General features: G+C 38.6%; 2 pseudogenes across 2 annotated transcripts; one reads left to right on the forward strand and one right to left on the reverse strand.

The window, feature by feature from the left end:
- Positions 1–1,143: 1,143 nt before the first annotated feature.
- Positions 1,144–6,078, forward strand: LOC143561162 (cellulose synthase A catalytic subunit 7 [UDP-forming]-like; annotated as a pseudogene). Its single transcript, XR_013140252.1, has 12 exons — positions 1,144–1,262; positions 1,463–1,658; positions 1,728–1,924; positions 2,197–2,290; positions 2,379–2,499; positions 2,588–2,854; positions 2,946–3,291; positions 3,704–3,967; positions 4,051–4,263; positions 4,385–4,872; positions 4,951–5,304; positions 5,394–6,078. The product of XR_013140252.1 is annotated as a cellulose synthase A catalytic subunit 7 [UDP-forming]-like (transcript).
- Positions 6,079–6,654: 576 nt separating this feature from the next.
- Positions 6,655–19,035, reverse strand: LOC143561159 (AUGMIN subunit 8-like; annotated as a pseudogene). The gene is made up of 6 exons (XR_013140251.1): positions 18,036–19,035; positions 17,831–17,950; positions 17,636–17,752; positions 17,470–17,559; positions 17,286–17,393; positions 6,655–6,891 (listed from the first exon to the last, which is right to left on the reverse strand). The product of XR_013140251.1 is annotated as an AUGMIN subunit 8-like (transcript).
- Between the last annotated feature and the right edge of the window lie 7,803 nt (positions 19,036–26,838).

The following is a 26,838-nucleotide window of genomic DNA, read 5'->3' on the forward strand; positions in this document are numbered from 1 at the left end:
TTCCTCAACCTTGAGTTCGGCTGTTGGCCGCAGTAGTTGCAAATTTTCTACTAATACATGGACAACTATATGGATAATGGACTTACGAAACCAATCATGACAAAGGTCGATGTTATTGTATGTAATCAAGCATGTTCTTGAAGGAGACGATCACTAGCTTTAGACCTTTTTAAACAAGTTTCTATTACTAAATGTTTACTTCCATTGGTTAAAAGCTCCTTGTGCTTTACTCGTAGAAGATTTGTTAATCCTTTTGGCATGTGTTAAAACGTTCAATGGTCCACCCTACGTATCCAAGTTAAGAGAGAAATAAAATATGTATGGTGGTTAAAAGATGTACTGCTAAAGGTAATGAAATTATCCGTGAGACTACCAAAGTTTTCTTTTTAAAGGTTCAAATAAGCACAAAGAAAAATACACGGCGGAATCAAGTGTATGATTTCAATTTAATTTTACATAGATTTTGTTATAATTTTTTAATTTATAGAGTTAAAAACCATTGCAACTAATTTGACTCCCAATTAAGTTACATAATGCACGTAAGAAACTAAATAAAGCAGCATAATTTGCTAATTGAATACCTTTAACAAACATAAAAAAAACAAGCCGTATGCTGTCACGCATCATTTACTATTTCATTTGTTTCACAATAATCACCTTCTGAGAAAAACAGCTCTTAAAATAATAATCTTACAATATACTTTTGAGTTTTGCAATAATAATTTTAGCCAGGGGTTAACTAGTTATGCTTCTTTTATAGAATTAATTAATAAATTATTTTGAAATACATAAATACATTAAGATTGATAATATTTTCAATCTTAATGAGAAATGATATATCCTTCATTTAAAACATATTGTAAGTGAATATTAAACTTGATATAGTACAAAAATAAAAATATAAAACGTGTATTTTTAGATAGAATAGAAAAATAAAGGAAAAAAAAAATGCATAAGAAGGTAGTTGAAGCAAATCGGATGGAAACTAAACTAAACTTAACTTAACTTCAAGGCAATGGAGACCCTGCAACCAACAAACAATAACATACCACCTTACCCCATTAGGTGTATGAGGGACACATCCAATCTAAAAGGAAAACTACACACTCCCATCTCTTATATTAAAACCTACCCTTCACCCTACTACCACCACAACATCCAACTTCTCTCTTTGTTTTCCAGCCACCATGCAAGCAAGCGCCGGTCTAGTTGCCGGCTCTCACAATCGCAATGAGCTCGTTGTCATCCAAGGCCATGAAGAGGTACGTATATATAAACATGTTATCTTTTTTGTGTTAAGTTAATAATGGCTGATGGTCATGTCCAGTTGCCTTCTGTATCTGTATTGATATAAATACTACTTTTTAAATTTTAATGAAAAAAAAAAGTTGTATTTAATATTTGTAACCTTGTTTTGAAAGGTAGATAATAATCTTTTGAGTGACGTTTGGTGTTTGAACAGCCGAAGCCTTTAAAGGACATGACATGTCATGTCTGTGAAATATGTGGTGACGAGATCGGCCTCACAGTTGACGGAGAATTGTTCGTGGCATGTAACGAGTGTGGTTTTCCGGTTTGTCGGCCATGTTACGAGTATGAACGAAGAGAAGGCAGCCAGAACTGCCCTCAATGCAAAACCAGATACAAACGTCTCAAAGGTAAATTAAAAATGTATGATCATTTTATGCCATTAACCGAATTAAATGCAATAAAACATTACTTTGTAGGGAGTCCAAGGGTTGAGGGTGATGATGATGAAGATGATCTGGATGACATTGAGCATGAGTTCAAGATAGATGATGAAAACAACAAGAACAACAACATTGCGGAAGCAATGCTTCATGGGAAGATGAGCTATGGCCGAGGACCCGAAGATGATGATAGTGCCCAATACCCGCCTGTTATTGCTGGCAGATCTAGACATGTAAGCGAAAAAATAATAGCAATAGTAGTAATGATAATAACAATAATAAAAATAGTAAAATGCCATAATAACTATAAATTATAGATCAAGTAATCATAACTATAACAGATTAATGATAAAACTAATTAAAAAATGCAAAAATGTCAATAACTATCACAATATTTAAACTAGAAATAAAATAGTAACTAGTAATAGATGTAACATTAATAACTATAATAGATAACAAACTCAGTTAACAAATTATCTTAAAAACTATGTGATCATGGATGCAGGTAAGCGGTGAGCTTCCGCTATCAAGCCAACCACATGGAGAGCAGATGTTATCATCACTTCATAAGCGAGTGCATCCTTATGGCTCTCCCGACGGTATATATTCAATATTACCAATTCAATCTATCTTTTTAATGAATTTGCGTGTTACGAACGTGTAGCTGAACATTCAAATATTTTACAGGAAGTGGAAGATGGGATGAAAAGAAATACGGAAGCTGGAAAGAAAGAATGGATGACTGGAAACATCAGCAAGGAAATCTTGGGGCTGAAATTGATGATTCAGTGGATCCTGATATAGCAATGTAAAGTTCATATCTTTTATCAGTTTCATTCATTATATGAAAGATATTAAAAGTTTATCTTTAATGTTGCAATGTTATGATCATGCAGGCTAGATGAATCAAGACAGCCACTTTCAAGAAAAGTACCAATTGCATCTAGCAAGATCAATCCTTATCGTATGGTCATCGTGGCTCGGTTGTTTATACTAGCAATCTTTCTTCGGTATAGACTGTTGAACCCGGTGCATGATGCGTTCGGGTTATGGTTGACTTCTGTTATCTGTGAGATTTGGTTTGCATTCTCTTGGATCTTGGATCAGTTCCCCAAATGGTTCCCGATTGACCGCGAGACCTATCTTGACCGTCTTTCTCTCAGGTAACAATCAACCCGGTTGTGTTTGATCTCAAATGGGTCGGTATATGATCTGGTTATGAAAACATTGGTTAAAACTCGTTTGGTGATGCAGGTACGAAAGGGAAGGCGAACCGAATATGCTATGCCCGGTGGATGTGTTTGTGAGTACAGTGGATCCATTGAAGGAGCCTCCTTTGGTTACAGCTAACACAGTTTTATCAATATTAGCTATGGACTATCCTGTTGAAAAAATATCATGTTACATATCTGATGATGGTGCTTCAATGCTGTCCTTTGAATCACTATCCGAAACTGCAGAATTCGCGCGAAAATGGGTCCCGTTCTGTAAGAAATTTGCCATTGAACCACGAGCACCGGAGATGTACTTCTCGGATAAAATCGATTACCTCAAGGATAAAGTGCAGCCCACATTTGTCAAGGAACGCAGGGCTATGAAGGTCTGTAACTGGTTTCATAATGTTTTAAACCTCACCACATTTGGGTCAGTTTTGGGCTCAAACCAAACCAAAAGTTCGGTTTCTGGGTGGTTATTGACTGCCTTTCGGTTTTGAGTTTATACAATGGGCTTGGCTTCGTTTAGGTTTTTCCGGTTTTACCATTTGGTCTTGAATTTTTTGGGCTAGACGAATTATTAATTTCTTATAATTTACTAAACATTAAAATATAAAAATTATAATCCATAAACTCAATAACAAATATTCAATTAAAATGATTTAATACATCCATTCAAACAAAAATAAATCCTACAAATCGTGTGCAAATATTCATCATCATTCAAAGAGCCGTTGCATAGCCGTATTTAGTCCTAAGTATTCACCATTATTAAAAACTGATTTTGATGTGTTGCAGAGAGAATATGAAGAATTCAAGGTTCGGATCAACGCGCTTGTAGCAAAAGCCATGAAAGCGCCCGCAGAAGGTTGGATTATGCAAGACGGGACACCATGGCCCGGGAACAACACGAGAGATCACCCGGGGATGATTCAAGTCTTTCTCGGTCAGAATGGTGGAACGGATGTAGAAGGAAACGAGCTTCCTCGTCTTGTATATGTTTCCCGTGAAAAAAGGCCTGGTTTTCAACATCACAAGAAAGCTGGTGCCATGAATGCTTTGGTAAGCAAAACACCATAAACATTGTTACATTGCATTATTATATCGCGATAGCAATATAATAAAGAAACACAAAATATTTACAGGTTCGGGTCTCGGGAGTTCTAACAAATGCTCCATTTATGTTGAACTTGGATTGTGATCATTACCTAAATAACAGCAAGGCTGCAAGAGAAGCAATGTGTTTCTTGATGGATCCACAAATAGGAAGAAAAGTCTGCTATGTGCAGTTTCCTCAAAGGTTTGATGGTATAGACAGACACGATCGATATGCAAACAGGAACACAGTTTTCTTTGATGTGAGCCCATATAACATATGAAAAGAGTTTGGGGTCTGTTGACCCTGCAAACGGGTCCGGCTTTTCTTGTTGGCCCGTTAGTTAAAAGGTTATTGTTTAACATAGTTTTCTTTTTTAACAGATTAACATGAAAGGTTTAGATGGAATTCAAGGCCCGGTATATGTCGGTACAGGATGTGTTTTCAGAAGACAAGCCTTATATGGTTATGATCCACCAAAGGGTCCCAAAAGACCAAAAATGGTAAGTTGTGATTGTTGTCCTTGTTTCGGACGCCGAAAGAAGAATCCAAAGTACGGAAAACATGGAGAGACCGAAAACGTTCAAGGTAAAATGGCGGTTTTGCCCTTCAACTATCAACTGAATTCCACCAGTCTGTTGTAGCTAATATGTGTTTCTCATAATCAGGATATAATAATGATGATGATAAAGAGCTTTTGAAGTCCCAAATGAACTTTGAAAAGAAGTTCGGTCAATCGGCTATCTTTGTTACTTCAACGTTAATGGTTGACGGTGGGGTCCCACCATCATCGAGCCCGGCTTCACTTCTCAAAGAAGCCATTCATGTTATCAGTTGCGGGTACGAAGACAAAACGGAATGGGGCTTAGAGGTAAAACAAAAACCGCCATTTACTTTTCGAGCCCGTTAACATTTTCGTGATCCTAAAGCATTTCTAATTACCGTGCAGTTGGGCTGGATTTACGGGTCGATCACTGAGGATATTCTAACGGGTTTCAAGATGCATTGTCGCGGTTGGAGGTCTATATATTGTATGCCAAAAAGACCCGCATTTAAAGGGTCTGCTCCTATTAATCTATCGGATCGACTTAACCAAGTCCTGCGGTGGGCTCTCGGTTCAGTTGAGATTTTTTTCAGCCGACACAGCCCGCTTTTGTACGGTTACAAAGGCGGTAATCTCAAGTGGCTCGAAAGGTTTGCTTATGTAAACACAACGGTTTATCCCTTCACCGCTCTCCCACTTCTCGCTTATTGCACCCTCCCCGCCATTTGCCTGCTCACCGGGAAGTTTATCATGCCAGAGGTACACGCACATGCACTTGCTAACAAATACTGTTTAATATTTTCTAATTTAAACACCATTTTTATATAAACTTTTAAAATTTGATATAGATAAGCACATTGGCTAGCTTGTTCTTCATTTCTCTTTTTCTATCGATTTTCACAACCGGTATCCTTGAGCTGAGGTGGAGTGGAGTCAGCATTGAAGAATGGTGGAGAAACGAGCAGTTTTGGGTGATCGGTGGTGTGTCCGCTCATCTGTTTGCGGTTATACAAGGTCTGTTAAAAGTTTTGGCCGGTATAGACACAAACTTCACTGTTACATCTAAAGCAACAGATGATGAGGAGTTCGGGGAGTTATACGCGTTCAAATGGACAACATTGTTGATCCCGCCAACGACTATTCTGATTATTAATATGGTTGGTGTTGTGGCGGGCATCTCGGATGCTATAAACAATGGTTACCAGTCATGGGGGCCTTTGTTTGGGAAGTTGTTCTTTGCATTTTGGGTGATTGTTCATTTGTACCCGTTTCTCAAAGGTCTTATGGGAAAACAGAACAGGACGCCTACGATCGTGGTCATTTGGTCTATTCTATTGGCTTCGATCTTCTCGTTGTTGTGGGTTCGGATCGACCCGTTTGTGTTGAAAACTAAAGGGCCTGATGTCAAGCAATGTGGACTCAACTGCTGAATGTTTTGGAAGGGTGAAAAGTTTTGTTCAAATGATGAATTGTACTTGGTTTCCTGTTTCAGTTCAAGAGTGTTGTTTCTAAGTGTGTTTTTGGCTTTTACATTTTACTAGCCACAAAAGTGTTGTAGATAGTTATTGAATGAAAATGGGTTCTTTAGTATATGGTACTAAGGATGTCAATAATATCCGGTTGACGGGTATTTATTTGTGTCAAAGGCATCTCACACCTCCACACTTAAATCGTGCAACCCATTTTTCTAAATGAGTCAAATGGGTTCACGGGTTGTAAACGGTACTATTAAGTTGTAATTGTAAATGGTATTAAAGGTTGGTTGTAATAAATAGGTTGAACTGGTCACACACAATAAACAATAGATAGGTTAAATTTACAACAAAAAAAAAAGAAGTATTTATTATTCTAAATTGAAATGATTAACATGTTTAATTAAATGGTTTAAACAAATTGCACACAATTACTTTAATTATACAACTATTTTAATCGGTTTAAAATTGACAACTCAAAACCTAATATTCATACCCAACCCCCCTCACTGGTTTGGCGAAAACAGGGTCTTGTTTCTAATTCTAGACCGCATGTTCTCTAGTTCCTTGAGGAAAACATTGCCAATATTATTTATATTTTTGAAGAAAAAAAATATAAATTAATCGTGCTTTTTAATTAAAAAACCAAAAATTCTAGCTTGGATCTGTTTGCATATAATGAGTGAAGCTATAACTGTTACTTGTAAAAACTTACATTATTAGCTAGTTACATTTTCACACACATACCATGTAATGTATTTCTTTACTTATAAGACACATATAATAACCTATTGAATTGAAGTTAGTGAAGGTGTCACCTCTCCAAATCTTGCTTCAACTGTACCACATGTGTCCTAAGGCTGTATTCTTCTACCTGTACATGCATAACCCGACCGAAAAAATAAGGTTTCATTACTATAACTTTAAGATAATTAATTAAGTTTTAAAAGTTTACTTTGGTAGCCATTAATAAAGTTATTATTCATTAACAAGCTTCCCACTGCCTAACTGGTCCAGGCTTTCAAAGCAAGTACTTAAAGGCTAAATCATAATTATTAAGTACCAAACTTGAAGAAACACTAATCGACCCCGGGCAGATTACGGATAATCTGGGGGTTAAATAGATGTTTCCCACGAGGGGTTAGATCCGGCAAAGATGGTTCTTCTGATAACCTGCAAAACAGACACCGTGAGCTCGTCACTGAGAAGGGGGGGGTACCTCCTTGTGACCACCCTCCGGCGTGAGAATCAGACTAGATTGCTCTTGAATATAAGTGTATATTAAGAGATTGCTAGAGCAGATATCAGGTATAAGATATAAAATACAAGATAAGATGATCATACCATTTGGGGTATTTATAGCCGAAGGTAGGTTTCCAAGAAGGTATAGCCGGCTGAATAGTATTCCTGTTCTACCAACTGTGGCCTACGCACGTGCCATGCTGGTAGTTGGTGGGTAGGCAGCGGCTGACAGTGACCAGGCCTGCTGTGTACTATTCATTTTCCACCAACTGCAGGCTATGCACGTGGTATGACAGGAGTTGGTGAGTAGGCAGCGGCTAATAGTGACATACAGTACAAGAGCATACTGCTCGCCATACTGTTGTCAATGAGCTGTCGTATCTCTGGTCAGATCTTTTGCCCATACCTCGTCAGGTACAGTACAAAAGATCCTCCAGTATCGTACGGACTGGCTCATTTGGGCGGGAGTATTCCCCCTCCCGCCTTTGTGCGGGATTGTTCCCGGCTTTGCTCATTCCTTCAGGTGACTACTGAATTATTTTGAGAGCTAAGTGCCTTGTGCGTGTAGCCTTGCTGCGCGGGTAGCCTTCCCTGATGGCTTGTATCCGCAGCTGCGGGAACAGGCGGAGTACTTCACCATTGGGAGGCATTTCCTGCGGGAACAGCTTACGTACAGCGCGTAAGGACGTCACGTCTCTGAGCATGGTGGGTCCTGCGGATCCAGTTGGTTTCCGCGCAGACGTCTCTCTTCAAGGTGAGTCCTGCGGGTCCAACTGGGCTCTGCTGGGACCTACCTCTTCAAGTCCCCTCAGTCCAATGTTCTTCTCATGAATGTTTAATAAGTGAGGTGAACTTTTGGACTTAAACAAAGGGTTTTGAAAAGGGTTTAGTTTTAAGGTTTTCCATGGGGATTCTTCCCGCGGAAGTCCTAATGTCACTTGCAGAAATTCCTGACTTTCCTGCTTGATCTTTGGGTATGATGCGGGTAGGTCTGTAACCTCCTCGCAAGTCAGGAGCGTTGAGTCCCACTTGTGTAGATTCTCCGTGAGGTTTTGGTAGTTTTGAACATAGTGATCAATTATGTTAAAACCACCAATTCCATCTTGGAGCTTCAAACAATGTAGTTCTCGACGTTCCCGCTATGCGGGGATGTTATTCCCGTTTCCGCAGGCATTGCCCAGAAGATCCTTCTTGGTTTCAATTCCCTGCGGAGCGCTAGGCATGTGAAGGGTTTTGCCTTGACACTGTACCCGCACTCGTCTTATGGTTACTTTACTTCCAATGTATTCCTGGCGTCAATTCCCTGCGGGTGCTCAGTATGTGAAGGTTTTTGCCTTGACACTGTACCCGCACCCGTCTTATGGTTACTTGGTTGCCGAGGTATTATTGGCTTCAATTCCCTGCAGGTGCTAAGTATGTGAAGGGTTTTGCCTTAACATTGTACTCGCACCTGTCTTATAGTTACTTGGTTGCCAAGGTAAATGGTATATTCCCGCTTACTTTTGAATCTTTTTGAAATTTTGAAATTCGAAGAGTTGGTGAAAGGATAAGAACAGTCCAAACTGTTGAAACGTCGTCCGACGGTTTCTTCTGACTGTGTCAGGACGTGCAGGAAGTTATGGTGAAGTGACAGTACATGGTCATTCCAGACGCTTTTTCAGGCGCGTGGGCGCGATTTTTCGGGCGCGTGGCCGCGAAATTAATGGCACGCGTCCTTTCAACAGCTGTTGCCAGCTTGCACTTTGCCACGTGTCATAGTTTCATTGCACCTGCGATTTCTCTCTCTTCCGCATTAAATTCATCGCATTAATTGCGATGAGTATATAAAGGGGGAGAGGGTCCTTTGCAATCCACGCTTTCACTTCTCTTCATCTTCTAAACGATTTCCGGCGAATACTCACTATTCCGTCGAGCATTCTTCTGAAATCGTTTCTGTTCATCCAAACATGTCTTTTTTTGCCGAGGAGTCTGACGTGTTCGTCGAGAATCCGTCGTCCACTTCTGATAAGGACGACAAGAGCACTGCTGGCGAGTGCCAGTGCGCTCTTCCTGCCGAGCTTTTTCAGTACATCGTCCGGAAGTTCATGCTCGAGCCGTTCGAGCCTGAGTTTCCGGAACCACACCAGACGGTGTACGATGCCCCGAAGGGCAAGATAGGGGTGTACGCTGCATTCTTCGTTTTTGGGAATCTCAGGTTCCCATTGACGAAGTTTGTATACCGTGTCTTGGAGAGGCACGGTGTGCATCTGACGGAGGTACACCCGATGGCGATCGCCAAGATCCGCCACTTTGAGTGGGTGTGCCTCGTTCTGGGCGTGGAGCCCCATGTTGACCGGTTGATGACCTTCTATTCTTGGAGGTGCATCCAGGGGTGGTACACCTTGGTCAACCGGATCAAGGGGCTGAAGATCTGCGCAACCGAGCGCAGTCTTCGGTCGTGGAAGAGGGAGTTTTTTTATATCTCCGCTCGCGTCGTCCCGATAGCGATGACGTTTAAGAATGGGATAGCACTCCCCGCCCTTCACGCCCCAAACTACCAGGAGGCGGAATGGTTTGCCAAGATCTCCCGGATCCAGACTCCGGTGTACCGCTTTGCGGAATCTGGGATGGTGATGCTTGGGATGAGCCGGGTGTGGAAGGAGGCGTCACAGGTTCCCATCGTCCTTGAATACTGTTTGAACTCTGTCCCTTACGGTATGCTTTGTCTTATTTGTTTATATAGGTTTGTCTTCTAACTGTTTCTTTTATTTCAGAGGGGAACGACTTGCAGTCTCTCCTGCAGCCGCGGGAGAGTGATGGTCCCGCTCGGATGGGTACTCGTGCTCTCGATGAGAACGAGTTGCCCATCTTGGAGCAAACGAGGGATCGGTTTGTGGAGGTCTACCCGCCAGGCCACCCTATTCTGAGCGCCACGCGGCCAGGTAAGGCGTTATTCAACCCTCGACCTCTCAATGCTGAAACCTCTGCTGGAATTCATCTAATCTTGTCATATTCTGATGAGGAATCCGCAGATGGTCCTCCGTTGGTGCGGAAGAAGAAGGCTGCCGGCGGGAAGGGGAAGGCGAAGGTTGCCTCAACTGCCGATCCGGTGCATCGGTCTGATTCAGAGACCGAAAGCGAGGAGGTGGCGGGGAACCCTGGTGGTGCTAAGACCACTGCTCCGGAGGCTGAGACGACCGTCACCTCCGAGCAGCCCAGGACAACGACGGTGAGCGGCGTGAAGAGGCCGGCTCCATCGGGTTCGTCCCCGCCTGTTCGCACTTTTAGGCTCAAGAAAACCCGTAAGTACAAACTTCCTTTACTTTTTAACTTCATATCTTTCCGCCATTATACTTATATCTTCTTTGTGCAGGCGTGGATGCTACCGCATTCCAGGGTGGAGCGGGGAGGAGCAACTCCGGACCCATGACGGTAGGCTTGGTCAACCTACCTGAGGCGATGACCCAGGCGGCTGCGCCTGCTTCAGTTGGTTCAGTTGCTCACCCAGTTGAGCCAACTGTTCCAACTGTTCCAACTGTGATGACATCTCCGCCGGCTGTCAGTGCCATATTTACTGAATCTTTCACTGAGCCGGCGGTGACAATTTCTGCGGGTACTTCCGCAGCGGCGACCACGGTTGTGAGTTCACCTCCGTTGGTTTCTACCACGGCGGCCTCTATGCCTCCTCCGACGTCGGCAGCTACGGCCGATCCTTCAGGTATGCTTGGGGCTTCTCGCCAACCTCTGCCTCCTTCCCATCTGCCTGACCTCTTGGATGGATTTCCCTTGGGTTCAGGTGATGGGTTTGGCGGCTATCGGCCTGTTATCGACCCTACAGGTGCGTAAAGTTCTTTTGGCCTTTTTTTTTTTTTTTTTTTATATATCATCTTTTCCTAACTGCTTTTTGTTTTTTGCAGTGTCGGATTCCAATGAAGTGTATGTTCCACGATGGAACATCCGCCGAGGAACAACCCTTCGCACGCCTGTGGAGTGCGTGGAGTGGGCTCATCACGCAGCTCCTAGTGGTGCGTTGGGGGAAGCAATGGCTAGCTACCAGGAGGGTAGGCTAACCAACGAGCTTCGATTCTCCTGGCCCGGATGCAGCCGCGCGTCGAGCTGCTCTGTCGTGAAAACGACAAGTTAAAAGCAGCTCGTATTCAAGAAGTAGCTCAGGCGCTGGCTGTCCGGGAGGAGAACAAGAGGATTACCGCAGTGGCAGCGGAAAAGGAGAAGGCCTTCAAGGCCCTCGAGGTTGAAGTTCAGGCCTTGCTCGAGGCCCGTTCCAAGGCTGCCCAAGCTGTTAACGAACAGCTTCGGCTGGCTAAGGAAACTGCACGGAACGCAACTGAGAGGGCCACCAAGGCTGAAGCTGTTGCTGAGCCTCTACGCCTCGAGAATGAGGAACTTAAAGCCAAACTAGAGGCGCTTCAACAGGCTTATGATGCCTTGGCGATGGAAGACGCCAAGAAGCTCCAAGAGATCTTGGACCAGAGGCGGGTGCTTGACCACACTGAGCGGAAGCTAAAGGGCGTTGAAGAGGCTGCGGCTAAAGAAGTGTTGCTTGCCAACCTCAACAAAAGTGAAGCCGAACGCGCCCGTAACCAAGCTCATGCTGCCCTCCAGGAGGCTCTGGTTGCCAAGGAATGGCTTCTTCGAGAAGCGTTGCCTCAGGTATGTTTAATTTTATTATATCTTTACGCTTTTCTTTGTAAATAGAAAAGGTTTTGATACTTGTATTTTTTCTTTTTGTAGGTTGTGCATCGGGTCTTCACGGATACGTCTTATGACGATGCTATGAGCGCAGCCCTCAACGCTTCTCATGAGGATGGGGAAAAGGCCGGCTTCCTGCTTGGTCTAGGGTTCGTTGAGAAAGGCATCCCGCCTTCCAACTTCCCTTTATATGACGTTGATACTGAAGCTGTATATGACCAAGCAGTGAATCAGTATGCCGCCTTCCCGCATCCGGTGGTGGAGAAGGTGAACGAAGTTGTTGTTGCTGATGATGGGCTAGCTATCCTTAAAGCTTTCCTTGAACCGCCACGTTCTACTGATGGTGCGGGTCCAAGTGGAAGTGGTCCTGAAGCCTGATCCTGAAGATCCCTTTCCACAATTATAGATTTTTATTTTTGTATAGCTTCTTTTGTATACGGGTATGTACCCAGAAATCTGTAATATTTGAATTTCGATGGAATAAAGATTATTTGCCAATTCCTTGCCTTGTTTATTTCACGCATATTTTGCTTTAACTTAGCAATTTCTTTAGTACTTAGATAAGTTAACTTTTCAACGTGGTAGATAATAAGTTAAAGTTTTGCGTCCTTTTTCATGATTGTGCGGATAAGACCGTCACTTGCACTTAGTAGGATGGCTAAACTTTACCTATATCTGACCTGCGTGGAAGTTTTCCTCATCTTTTCCTTTGAAATTTTCTAAGTGTTTAGAATAAGTTAACCTTTGAACGTGGTAGATAATAGGTTGAAGTTTTGCTTCCTCGTTCGTGATTGTGCGGGTAAGACCGTCACTTGCACTTGGTAGGATGGCTAAACTTTGCCTACATCTGACCTGCGTGGAGGTTTTCCTCATCCTTCTGTTAGAAATTTTCTAAGTATTTTGAATAAGTTAACCGTTCGACGCACGGTTGTCAATAGGTTAGTTCGGTTTCCTCTATCATGATTTGTGCGGTTAGGACCGGCACTTTCATTTAGTGGGATAACCAACGTTTACCTATGACTGACCTGCGTGAAGGTTTGCCGTTTTTTGGGTTTATGCGGGTTTTGCCGCCTTCCCCACGCAACGACTTTTCACGTAATTATGCGGTGAATACCGGCATCAGTGTTGAATAAATTAACCGTTCGACGCGCGGTTGTTAATAGGTTAGTGCAGTTTCCTCTATCATGATTCGTGCGGATAGACCGGAACTTTCATTTAGTGGGATGACTGAACTTTACCTTTAACTGACCTGCGTGAAGGTTTGCCGTTTTTTGGGTTTATGCGGGTTTTGCCGCCTTCCCCACGCAACGACTTTCCACGTAATTATGCTGTGAATACCGGCATATCAGTGTTGAAAGTTCATAAGTATAAATGTTAAATCATCAGCGTCAATGTGATAAGGAGAATCATTTCCATTAGAAGTGGCTCTGTGCCTTTTCTTTACAAGTTTTGGATTGATCTACATGCTCTGTGTAATTGAGATCCCTTCCATGTTGTTGGGTTGGGAGTGCCATCGAGCCGATATGCACCTGGTTCGGGATCTCGTTGTTTACGCAGTATGTAGACTCCAACATTGAAGCTGCAGTTTTATTCGTGTTTTCCCAAACTGGGGTTCTACACGCATCAGCCTGCTCAGCGCTCGTTACGCCATGAGGTGCGCGAGCGTCCCATCTCTGACAAATGCTTCGACGATGTCCTTTACGTCTGTACATTCTTCAGTGTTGTGGCCTTTTGTCCTGTGAAAGTCACAGTATTTGCTCCGATCAGCATTGTGACGATGTCGGATTATTGGAGCCTTTGGCCATGGGAGCTCCTCAGTGGCGAATATCTCGGTGACGCTTTTGGTGAGTGGCGTCCATCTGGAGTTCTGGTTCGACTGTACGTTATCCCTTCCGCCTAACCGATGTTGCAAGCCGGATGAGGTGTCAAAGTTTACCCTTGACTGCCAAATGCCTAGCTTCCGTTTTTTGTTTAGTCGGGCGGTAAGGACGTTGTCTTCTCTTGTTTTCTGGGTGTAGAGGTTTGTGCTCTGGGGGAGATCTCTACCCAGTTGCTTCACCGTTTCCGCAAAGCGTTTAGCGGCTGTCATGATGGCATCCCATGTGGATGGCATGCCATCTTTACCCGTTAAGGTGCGGATGAGCTCTGGGTCGTTCGCGCCCTGGATAAAAGCAGCGCGAACAAGATCTTCGCTAATATTACCCAGACTTAGCTTCTTTGAGTTGAAGCGAGTGATGAAGTCTGGCAAAGATTCATCTTTTTCTCGAATGCAATTGAGGATTGTCCATTGCTCCTCGGTATACTTTCTTTGTTGGCTGAAGTGTTGGCTAAACTTCTGCTAGAAGTCTTCCCAATCGTAGATGTGGTGGACCGGTAGACGATCGAACCACGCTTTAGCTGCCCCAACAAGCGTCATTTGGAACATGTAACACCACGTAGGTTCCGTCCAACTACTGACGGTTGCCCCCGCTATGAACCTGTTCAAATAATCGTCTGGATCAGATATACCATCGTAAGTGCCGATGTTGGACATCTGTTTGGCACTTTTCGGGACGATTGCTTCTGCAATGTCCCTTGCAAATTTGAACGTTCCCGCCTTTGCAGCAGTTGGTGTAAATGTTTTGGAGAAGTCACGTGGGTTTCCACCCGCGTTTTTTGGTTTGAAGGTTTCTCCAAAACGCCTTCTCGGTTGGGAGTCCGTTTCCTTACGCTTCCCTTTCGCCCTATGACGAGGGTTTGCGTCACTATCGGATTCCTCCGAATCATCGTCCAAGTATTCTTCGAATTCATCAGCCTGTTGGAGTAAACGTAAGCGTTCATCCAACTCAGCTTGGAATTCTTTTTGACGTGCTTCCGCCCACGCTTTAACTTCATCGAGTGTTTGGCGGGGGAGCCTCGTTCGTTGTCTCTCTAACTGGGTATCGGTGAATCCCAGTGAGCGATTATTTACTGCACTTGCCCCAGCTTGGGTAACTGGGGTAGTGTTCGTAAAATTTAGTGCACTTGCCCCGGCTTGGGTAACCGGGGTAGTGTTCGTAAAAACTGTGTAGTCGCCGGTATTCCCCCCAGTAGCTGGGGTTGTGGTTACCGGAGTTTCTTTAACCATCTTTCCAGAAGTTTTGAGAAAACTGAAAAGGAATTAATTTCTAGCTTTTATGCACGGATGGCGCCAATGAAGAAACACTAATCGACCCCGGGCAGATTACGGATAATCTGGGGGTTAAATAGATGTTTCCCACGAGGGGTTAGATCCGGCAAAGATGGTTCTTCTGATAACCTGCAAAACAGACACCGTGAGCTCGTCATTGAGAAGGAGGGGGTACCTCCTTGTGACCACCCTCCGGCGTGAGAATCAGACTAGATTGCTCTTGAATATAAGTGTATATTAAGAGATTGCTAGAGCAGATATCAGGTATAAGATATAAGATACAAGATAAGATGATCATACCATTTGGGGTATTTATAGCCGAAGGTAGGTTTCCAAGAAGGTATAGCCGGCTGAATAGTATTCCTGTTCTACCAACTGTGGCCCACGCACGTGCCATGCTGTTAGTTGGTGGGTAGGCAGCGGCTGACAGTGACCAGGCCTGCTGTGTACTATTCCTTTTCCACCAACTGCAGGCTATGCACGTGGTATGACAGGAGTTGGTGAGTAGGCAGCGGCTAATAGTGACATACAGTACAAGAGCATACTGCTCGCCATACTGTTGTCAATGAGCTGTCGTATCTCTGGTCAGATCTTTTGCCCATACCTCGTCAGGTACAGTACAAAAGATCCTTCAGTATCGTACGGACTGGCTCATTTGGGCGGGAGTATTCCCCCTCCCGCCTTTGTGCGGGATTGTTCCCGGCTTTGCTCATTCCTTCAGGTGACTACTGAATTATTTTGAGAGCTAAGTGCCTTGTGCGTGTAGCCTTGCTGCGCGGGTGGCCTTCCCTGATGGCTTGTATCCGCAGCTGCGGGAACAGGCGGAGTACTTCACCATTGGGAGACATTTCCTGCGGGAACAGCTTGCGTACTGCGCGTAAGGACGTCACGTCTCTGAGCATGGTGGGTCCTGCGGATCCAGTTGGTTTCCGCGCAGACGTCTCTCTTCAAGGTGAGTCCTGCGGGTCCAACTGGGCTCTGCTGAGACCTACCTTTTCAAAACTCATTGTGAAGATTTAAAGTTACATCAATAATGCAATGTCATCACCATTTTGGCCCAACACAGCTAGCTATCTATGCTTAAAAGGTGATGATTATGGACGGTAATTCAAGTCATATAAAGTGAACTCGGCTAAATTTAAGTCAAAATATGTGATCTAATTCTGGTTTTAAAACGTGTGTTAATAATTAGTATATACAGTTAATTTAACCTGCCAGCTATAAACGATTTTAGGCATATTATATTTTAACTATACAAATTATAACTTGTTAACCGTTAATAACTCATTCGGCAAAATGTTTTATGACACCTAACTTTCACTTTCTTCGCCAAGGATAATCCTACTCTAACGAAAAAGTAAATTTGTCTGCCTTTAATGACAATTTACTGATTTTTATCTTATTTGGAATGTTTTAATTGTTTCGAACAATATAAACAAGTTCTTTATTTTTAAGTAGCATTGACCACGGCAATAAAAGTAAACGTTGTGTGTGATATTGGTCACAGTTAGCAGCATGGATAATCCATATGGTTGATGTGACCAATAACACTCATAACTTTCACTTTTATTGACAAGGTCAATCATACTTTTATCGGTCAATGGATCATAGTTTGATTTATTTAAATCCAACTTGCCTACTTTTTTATTACTCTCATTGACAAACCAATATTAAGTACGAAGTATGTTGAGGCGTGTTGATTAACCAAAATAAAAAAAAAAGTAAATAATTAAACTTTGTGAACATGATGAATTTAACCTATATCCTGGGAAATTTGTCAAATGCAGCATAACCAAAAGCAAAAGATGTTGCAGTTTTCTTTTATATATAAAAATCGCAACTTGGTTCGTGTGCAATTATTGTAACAATGTGAGGGAAGACAAACCACCTAATGAGATAGTAACATTGAATTTAATGTGACAAGGCATGATGGCAAAGGACCACATAAGAAAATGAAGGGTAGGAAGTGGCAAGAGTTGATGCCCATAATGCTACCAGCAGAGTGTAACCATCATGCTCATAAAAGATAACTATTGTCCCCAAATTGTAACGACAATTGAGCCAGAAAACCATGATTTTGTAACAATAATGCATCATGAGCTTTTTGCTTTTACTTGGACCGGAAGCAATGTATAAAGAGACTCTTTTGTTCTTAAAGATACTTTTATTATAATTAATGTAATAAATACCTGCAGAGAAGATGCAGAAGCCATTAAAGCTCTACATTGATCAAGAAGAGCTCTTTTTTGTGCTGCTACAGTTGCAAGTTCATAAACCAGCCAATTTGTTCTCTCCAACTGTAAAATTAAAAAGATAATCTGAATGAAATAATTAGATATATTATTTCTTATAAAAAAATGGCATTAATCTTACTCTTGATAGTGTAGAATGTATGGATGGTCCCATTGTCTGCATTACTTGGATGGCTGAGTAAACAGCTGATTTGACACTCTTAATATTTGCCTGTAGATTATTGACAATATAAGTGTTTTTTGTATAGCAGTAACATATAAACAAGCTTTTAGAATATATAACTAACCGTTGCATATCCGGTGACAGGAAGTCTTAAAGTGCTTGCTTGTAGATCTTCAATGCAACCATGTAATGCAAAACTGTGATCCCGTTCCATCGAACACCATTCATTTAGATAAGCAATCTGATATTAACACCAAACTCAAAATAAGTCGAATATTTTTCACACAAATTTAATTATTCATAATAAAGCATTTCTTACATGTTGATTTAAAGCCAAGGAAAGTTTTAGCTGCATTTTTAACTGACAGATGTTAATCCTCTTTGCAGCTACTGAATCTTGGAATCGCGATATAGTTTTCTGAGCACTAATTAAAGATTTCTGCATGATAAAATAAACAATAACACCTCAATAATTCAAATGATTTGTAACCGAATTGGTAAAAACATATGACGATAACACAAACCTCAGCCGTTACTTTTTGAGAATTCAACACAGCTTCTACACCGGCGTTAACAAACCGCCACTGCACTTGTCTGTTATAAAGTAACCGAAGATGATGCACATCTTCTATGCGCGTTGCAACGTTTTTCCCCCTTTTCATGTCTGCTACAAATGTGAGAACCGAAACTGTATTCGAATTGCATAATTGCCTTGAAGGACTAGATGACCTCATAGGACTGACCCCTCTAGAAGGTCCAGAGCCCATGACCCTGGTTCTCGACGGACTGGGCCCACGCGTGTTACTTGACTTATTTGGTGAAGATGGTGATAACAATCCACCATTTTTATCCAAGGACACTTTTCTGAGACTTGGAGTGATGGTTTTCTTTATACTTTCGTTAGATAGATCGACGCTTTTGTTTAGAATATTGGAATTAGCTGTTGTTCTGCTCGGCCATCGATGGCGATCTATTATTTGAGTATGTAATCCATCCAACGGTTTAGAATTCTCTGATTGATCAGCTAAGTTTTTCCCTTTAAGCGGACTTCTTTTTCTTTCTGGTGTGGACTTTCTATATGTTGGCGATGACACATTTGAAGACGGCTTTAACGTGCGGTCATACGCCGCCTGAGGAGGCGGCTTTTCCTTTTTTACAACCGGCATTGAAAATGTGTTAGATTGAAACGCAACATTTAGACTACGCATTCTTGAAGGCCATAAAGACTCTGGTAACTTATTATTACCATCGGCCTTTCGTGCTGCCAGGTCAATGCATATTGTGTCATGGACGGGGGTGGTGGGACTAGTCGGTGATGCTGTCGGTCTTCTTCCAGTTGATACCGCTCGTTTTTGAACAGGTGCTGACGGCGTGACTGTTCTTGTGGTGCTTGGAGATGGGAAACGTCTTGACGTAGGTGATTTATAACGAAAACCGACGAACTTTTCCATTGTTTTTATCAGAAAATGATGGTGGTTGTGATTTTCGGGTGCTGAATGTTTGATTTGGTTCATATGCATCCATCCACTCTATTCAAATCCAACTGCATTGATGTTATTAAGAACAAGCCACACTTCCACAAACTTGTTGAAAAGAATCAAAGATGATGGTTCCACTGTTAGAAACAGAAAAAAGATATTATTATGATGATGAATAAAGAAAAAGTTAATAAAAAAAGTGCACTTGTTTACAGGCAGCCAGATCTGGAAATGAAAAACCTTTTGACATTTAGAACAAATTAAAGCAAAGTAATACCTTTGAATCATTACAACCCACCCCCTAAATATGATAACAAGAACCAAATGGTGCTTGCTAATAACAACTAACAGCTAGCTTTAATATTTAGGAAAAGAAAATGAGAGTGCCACCTGTAATATGTATCACGGATTGGCCATGGTTGACAAGACTGAAAATAAAGGAGTTGCAGAGACTAGTAAGTAATGGTGAAAATCTAGAAAACATTTATTTTATTTATGATGAAACAACCAAATTGTCCAAATTTAACCTCTGTTTGTATGCACTGAATACGATAATACATTCACCATTTGTCTTCACATAACAATTTGGAGTATTTCACTTTTACAGTGACATCACTCAAACAAACAAATATCAAAATATATAAGTTTCAAAAACCACATAGTGATTCATTTATACTAACTAAAGAAACAAACATATATATTTAAATCAGCAAGTAGATGCTAAGAACCGACGAAGAAGAAAGCTCATGTGAATTATATAATAAATTTATTTAATAATAATAATATTACTACTAAATGTATTTGTCTGGATTTTGCAGATTTATGTCTATAGTTTACGGAACAGTACCAAAGATCTGCAGCGAGACATATATAATTATTATTGTTTTCAAATATCACCTCAATATATATATATATAATCTCGGTTAGTGTAGAAATGCTAATAAATATAGGTATAATATTAATGAGATTAAATTCCACCTCGAAATAAAAACTGAAAGTGAAAGTTGACAACAAACATCAAGATACGGAATTTGAAGTTTACGCGGGATGAATATGAATATGAACAGAAAGTAGAAACGTAATCTGACCGTCAATAATGTTTGAAGAGTGAGCGGGAGAGAAGCTAACAGAGAGAGATGTTATAAGTTATAACAACGGTCAACACTTGTTTGTAGGAGAAGAAGACGACTAGATTTTTCTCACTTTTTGCTTATATGACCAAAAACACCTTTGAGAATATGTTTTTTTAATGTTTTGATAAGAGTAAAATGCATAAAATAATATGTTTATTGAATTATTGTTGGTTGGTCAACCAGGTTCACTTTTACGAATTCAACTTTGCACTATATGTCAAGTTTTATTTTTAGAAATGAAATTATTGTTTAAAAATTGGTGTTTTTTTCATTTATGCTTTTTATTCAAGTAGTTAATTGGTATTTAACTCGTCGAGACTAGTTTGGGTAGTGTAAATCAGGTAAACGTATCAGAACGAGTTAATTACTAATAAAATATTCGTATCGGGAATGTAAACAAGGTAACTAGTCACAACGAGTTAACTACATATAAACTACTCGTATGCGTAATGTAAAGCAGGTAAATTTATCGAGACAATTTAATTACTAACAAAATACTCGTATGGTGAATGTAAACTAGTCGTTGACCAAGATCTACTCGTAACGACTAGTTGACCTATCAAACTAACCAATCCGGTTAGTATTTTGTAAAACTAACCGGTTCGATGTATTTAGTAAACAAATGCATCGTCGTGGTTAGGTTACTAAACTACTCATGTGTCGTAAAGTTTTAAAATTTACTCGTCGCAGCTAAAGGGTTTCTTATTTACTCACGGGCTTTAATTACGAGGCTTGAAACTTATTTAATCGTTACGGGTAGATAATTAGTGAAACTGGTCGTTATAGTTAGTTTATGGATATGTGGAAAGTTTTAATTGGTTATACAAACTACTCGTGTGTAATCATAAATTACTCGTCACGACTAGTTTATAATACATATTTTGGGAATTTATTGGAAATGACACATAAAACCTGAAAAACGTATTTATAATCGCTTATTTTGAAAATTTTTCCTAATAATTAACACCAACAAAAAATTTAAAAATTCAATAACTAAAAGACATAAAAAGACAAAAAAAATTTTACTTTTTTTTAGATGGCGGCTTCAAACCGCCACGTTGTAATCACTACGTGACGGTTAGTACGGTTTTCTAACCACACCGCCGGTTTGTTAGAAAAGCTCAAAAATAATAGGGTTGACCTTTAATTAATAAGCGGTTGGAATTCCTAGGAAGAAATGACAATTTATTTAAATAAAATGACGGGTCAATTTGTACCTTTTTTTATTTTTTATTTTTTTCTTTTTCAAGTCGTGACCACGGATAACGTGCTTCACATTTGTTTGTCTTGTTTATTGTGTCCGACTCTACAGTTTTTTTATTTAAAATCCATAAAAACTAAAAAAAATTATGAGCCTTAGTTCAAAAGATGATGGCATCACCAACATTCGGCATTTGGGCTCAATCTCGCATTCATACACCCAAAACGTTTGGTCTGAATGATTTCAAATTCAATGATCCTTGTTGAATTGTTTACATTATTATTTTTTAAATAAAGGATAACATTGGTGCCGCAAACATCACCTAATATAACTATATTTGAAAAAATAAAGAATAAACTAGTTTATATTGTTTTTAAATTTGGATAACATAGGTGTCCCAAACATCATCTAAGAAATATACAAAAATAATAAAAATGATTTCATACATGAACATAATCATTCCTCATGACCTCTTCTCTGTACCTTGTTGCACTTAAGTTTGGTGGACAACTCGATTTATTTTTAACTTTCTTTTTAAAAAACATAAACGTTGTCATAAACTTGGGGCGTGTTTGATTTGCATAGTTATAATGAAACTACACTTTGTATTAAATTATAACATGTTTAGTTAGATAATGAATGAATAAAACATTGAAATTTTTTTTCTAAATACGCGTTCCAAGTTATGAAAGAAATAACTCAAAAGGAAGTTGAACCACACACTCCCTCGCCACCTAAGTCACCGCTCTTTCAAAATTGTTAAAAGAAAAAAACCAAAGTGGAACACACACCCCTAAGTTTATAACTTTTTAAGCTACAAAGGAGATTAACTTATGAAAGCAAGAAATTATTGTGTGTTGTTAATTGAGCATGTATCACATGTTAGTGATTTATGTTTTTGTTAATCTAAAACGCCTTTGTGTTGAAGAAATTCTAATGCACAACTTATAACACGTTTAAAAATGGACGGAAATGTTATAAATAAAGTACTACATGGTTACAACGTTATTCTATTAGCATAATTAAAATTTAACATCCCTTTTACAAAAAAAATAATATAATCCATAGAACTAGTTTTCTTTTATCATTAAAAATATATTTTTTTTCATCAGTCGTTATCTCAAGGTATCTTGTGAGTTGTGAAAATAGAAGTTTCCCCACCATAAGAAACAAAGAACGTATTGTGTGGAGCTCTAGGTTAGATTAGATGACCATCCACAAATTTGGGGTTTTGTTGAAATTGGTCCCTAAAGTGTTTCAAATTTTGAATGGGTCCAAAAGAGACTTTACATGGTCACCTTTAATTTAAACAATGTCTTTTGGTCTTTTGCTTTTTTCTTGCTTGCTTGCAAGGCTGTATATGTGATGATCTACCATGATCATGTCATATTCCCCGGGTACTAACATTTTATTACAATCAAACTCACATCATTTAATATTCCTTATTACTTTAAAACTTTGGACTCTTGAATTTTATTTTTACTGGTTTGGCGTTACTTGAGTGTCATATACTTATATAACATATTAATAAGTAAATAACAAGCATTAGATCATTGTTTTTTTAGTAGCAATTTATAAACATAATTACATAATTAGGCTTTAAACAGAATAATAATTAGAGTTTTTGTGTAACATTTATCGACTCAACTTCATAGTAGGCTCAATTAATTAGAGTTTTTATGTAACATTTAATTGACACGACTTTAGGCTCAACCAATCAGAGTTTTTATGCAACATTTCATCTATATGCTTTGCATTTTTGCTCAGTGTAGGTATATATACACGTGATCAAAACTTGATAATATACTCAACCAATTAGAGTTTTTAGGTAACATATTATCGACACAACTCTATTTTTGTTTTGTTTTTTAGTTTATAGGAAATTTTTTCTATTTTTGTTTTGTTTTTCAGTTTATAGGAAATTTTTTCTATTGTTGTATTATAGATTTATAGCATTGCCCATATTTCAAGCTTTTTAGCTAGGCGAACATTTTGATTTGCCTTTTGTTCTTTTGCCACTAAAACGAGTTGTCTGTTTGAGTTTGCCTTTTGTTCTTTTAAAGAAAAATATATATCTAAATATTTGTATATTTATTAAAGAATAAAAAGTAAAAATGACTGTGGGTGGGATTCGATAATCATGATTATCACACTCCATTTGAAACCAATATACGTATTGTGTTTATGTTTTGATGCCTAAATTTTTCAAACAAGTGATTCCGTAAATAATTTCACTCTACTCCGATCCAATTTAGTATCGGTATCGGTTCGATACCAGTGCCAATTTGCTCATCCACAATCTCAAGCTCTACAAACTTCGTCTAGTTACTTAAGGCACATCATAGTTATGTTTTATTGATTATGATAAGATGTTAAGTATTTTGATACGCTTCTTGGCATATGATCATCTATTCTTGGCCAGTTCATCAACTCGATGGCGATATATTTACTCTTCATTAGTATTTTAATCGTTTTACTATTTATATGTTGTAATGATTTGTTTTATTATTTAACGTAGTTTTGTTTTAATTTAATATGTATATATTAATTTGCTACGTTCATTATATTTTTAGACGTTTGGGCTATTTCAATTGGGATGTGTAGGTTTTTAGATTTTTAACGAACGAACATAAACGAACACAAACATGTGTAGGTTTGTTACGTTCATTATATTTTTTTAAACGTTTGGGCCCTTTCAATTGGGATGTGTAGGTTTTTAGATTTTTAACGAACGAACATAAATGAACACGAACATGTTGATTTTTTTAAACGAACAAACATGAACACAAATATTTGTATTATTAGAAAGGGGCGGTTGATATAGGTGACGATGGTAGTTGATGCATGAGAAAGTAAGTTGACGATGGTGGGCGGTAATCGAAAGTTAACTAGTGATGGAGAGGATAGACATGTGACAGAAAATATGTAAACAAATCAAATATGGTTTTGGTGATAAAAGAGTTTCATAAAAATTAAATGATATAACTCATTTAAAGACTATCCAGGTTTGGTGAGACCGATAACCTGCGAAAATTATTGTTTGATGATTAATGGTTATTTCACAAATAAATGAGATGTAATAACTCATTTAAGGGCTATCTGTGCTTGGAGATACCCATGACAACCAAAAATTATTGTTTGATTATGAAAAGTTTTCACAAATAAATGAGATGTTATAACTCATTTAATTACTATTCGGTTTTGCTGAGACTCATACCCGTGAACTCGGATCAAGCGCATTAGAAGCCTCAAATAACAAATCAAGCAATCTCGTGGCTAGAATGGTGTGACGAGCAACTAAAAAGTGACACATTAGATTTTTTGATAGACATTTATATATATAGATAGATAATAGTTAATATATTGAACACCTTTGGTTCATCTAAGTTTCGGTGAGTATATTATTAGGCCAGGCTAAAATGGAGGGCGATGAGGGCAACGGGTCCAAGCTTACTCTCTTGAGAGACCCATAATTGCTAATAAAAAAATATTTATATTTTATATATGATTTTGTTTTAAAACAAAATAATACAAAATGACTCATTTGTTAAATGGAAAGAGTGTTAGACTATGAAATTAAAGATCGTGGGTTCAATTCTCATAAGTGGTGATAGAAAAATACTTTCTCTTGTGTTTTATATGACTCCTGTTAACAACTTTCTTATTATTAATTTATTTTTGTTTTGGTCCGTCTTGGGCATTTGAAAAACAACCATATTGATAAATTGTCAAATTATCTAACTAAGAACGTGATTGTAGAGGCCCTTTTTTACTCCTCAGACCCCAAAATTTTAAAAGATTTTTGAAGACGGCCGACCCTCAGTATCATGACAATTTCTGCTTATTATACCAAAAAAGTAAGAAAAAACTAAAAAATTACATACATATAGATGGTGTTTAATCATGTATATTAACAATGTGAGTTATGTGCACCCTAGCTCTTCCACTTTGTTAAACTTTGGATTCTAAAAGGTCGAATGAATAACATTATAAACTTTAGCAAAAAAAACAGGGTAAGGTTAAAATATAAAGTATAACAAAAATATAAAAGGTAAGAAGAAATTCTATTCATTGATCTTAAATTTGGATGGTATAGTTTAATTTAAGAATAAAAAATTGATGAAAAGAGCATTAAGGTAATAACCTACTTATAATGAATTTCTTTCTCCACATGCAATGCACATGTCAATTCCTCAATTGTTTTAAAACGTCGATAACTTTTTCATACGGCATTTTTTTTAAATCACCATAATAACAAGCGTTTTTTATCTATAATATGAATATCATATTATTATACAAAAATAAAAAAATAGAGGGTTTTTATATTGTGTTATTTGGTTGTTCATTGTGTTTTTTAATTGAGTTTTTCTATACATTGGGTTATATATTTTGGTTATTGTGTTTTTCAATTAATATTCATATTAAAGATAAAAATTAAAACAAAGATTACATCATTGTATCTATTTGTTCGTTATTGTGTCTTTGTGCTCAACATTTGTCTTTCTACTTATTATTTCGTTTAAGTCATTCTATAATATGTTCATTGTATTTTGTTTGGAATTGATATGTGACATTCACTTAATTTGAGAAAAATAGTACTATGTTCATTGTGTATTACGCTCAAGCCATTGTGTAATATATAGTCTCCATTGTGTTTTATGTTTCAGACCATTGTGTAATATGTAGTTTCCATTGTGTTTTACGTTTCAGGTCATTATGTTATATGTATTCACCATTGTGTCTTACGTTTCGGGTCATTGTGTTATATGTATTCATCATTGTGTTTTACGTTTTAGGTTATTGTGTAATATGTATTCAACATTGTGTTTTATGTATTAGATAATTTGTTAGTATTTTTCTATTATATTTACATATTATTATTACACAACGGTGTTATTAGTACTTAAGAAAACACAATGATGAGTTGAAAGACACAATGACGAAAAAAACACAATGACAAACAAAAATACACAATGAAAAAAAAGACACAATGGTAAGAAAAAAAACAACGTAATTTTTGTTTTAATTTTTATATAACAAAATTATACTCGTAATAAAGATAAAAAACACTTGTTATTGTGGTGAATTTGTGATTTTTTTAAAAAGATTATACGAAAAAGTTATAAACGTTTTAAATTATGGGAGAATTAACATTTAACTTACATGTAAAAAGAGAAAATGTGCACTATTACTTTTATACTATTTTTTCTTTGGTCCATAGTTGACACATTTCAATTAATTATGGTTTATCACACTTCTCATTTTTATTGGCATTTATACAATAAACCAATCCATAAAAACAACTAAATTTAACGAATTAAATCACCCTTGAGTATATTTGTTGTTTATAACCTTTCGGACTGTTAATGATTATATGCTTATTTTAGCATTTTTTTTATTGCCTATTGAACCTTTTTTTAGAACAAAGAAATTTGTTTAATATCTTCTTATCTGTGAGACTTTAACCTAAAACCTCCAATAGTCTAACCCAAGGAGTTTAAACTTTAAGTTTTTT

This window comes from Bidens hawaiensis, unplaced genomic scaffold, assembly GCF_021521415.1.
Source record: "Bidens hawaiensis isolate Kalapana, Puna unplaced genomic scaffold, B.hawaiensis_p1.1 tig00020574_1, whole genome shotgun sequence".
Taxonomy (NCBI): domain Eukaryota; kingdom Viridiplantae; phylum Streptophyta; class Magnoliopsida; order Asterales; family Asteraceae; genus Bidens; species Bidens hawaiensis.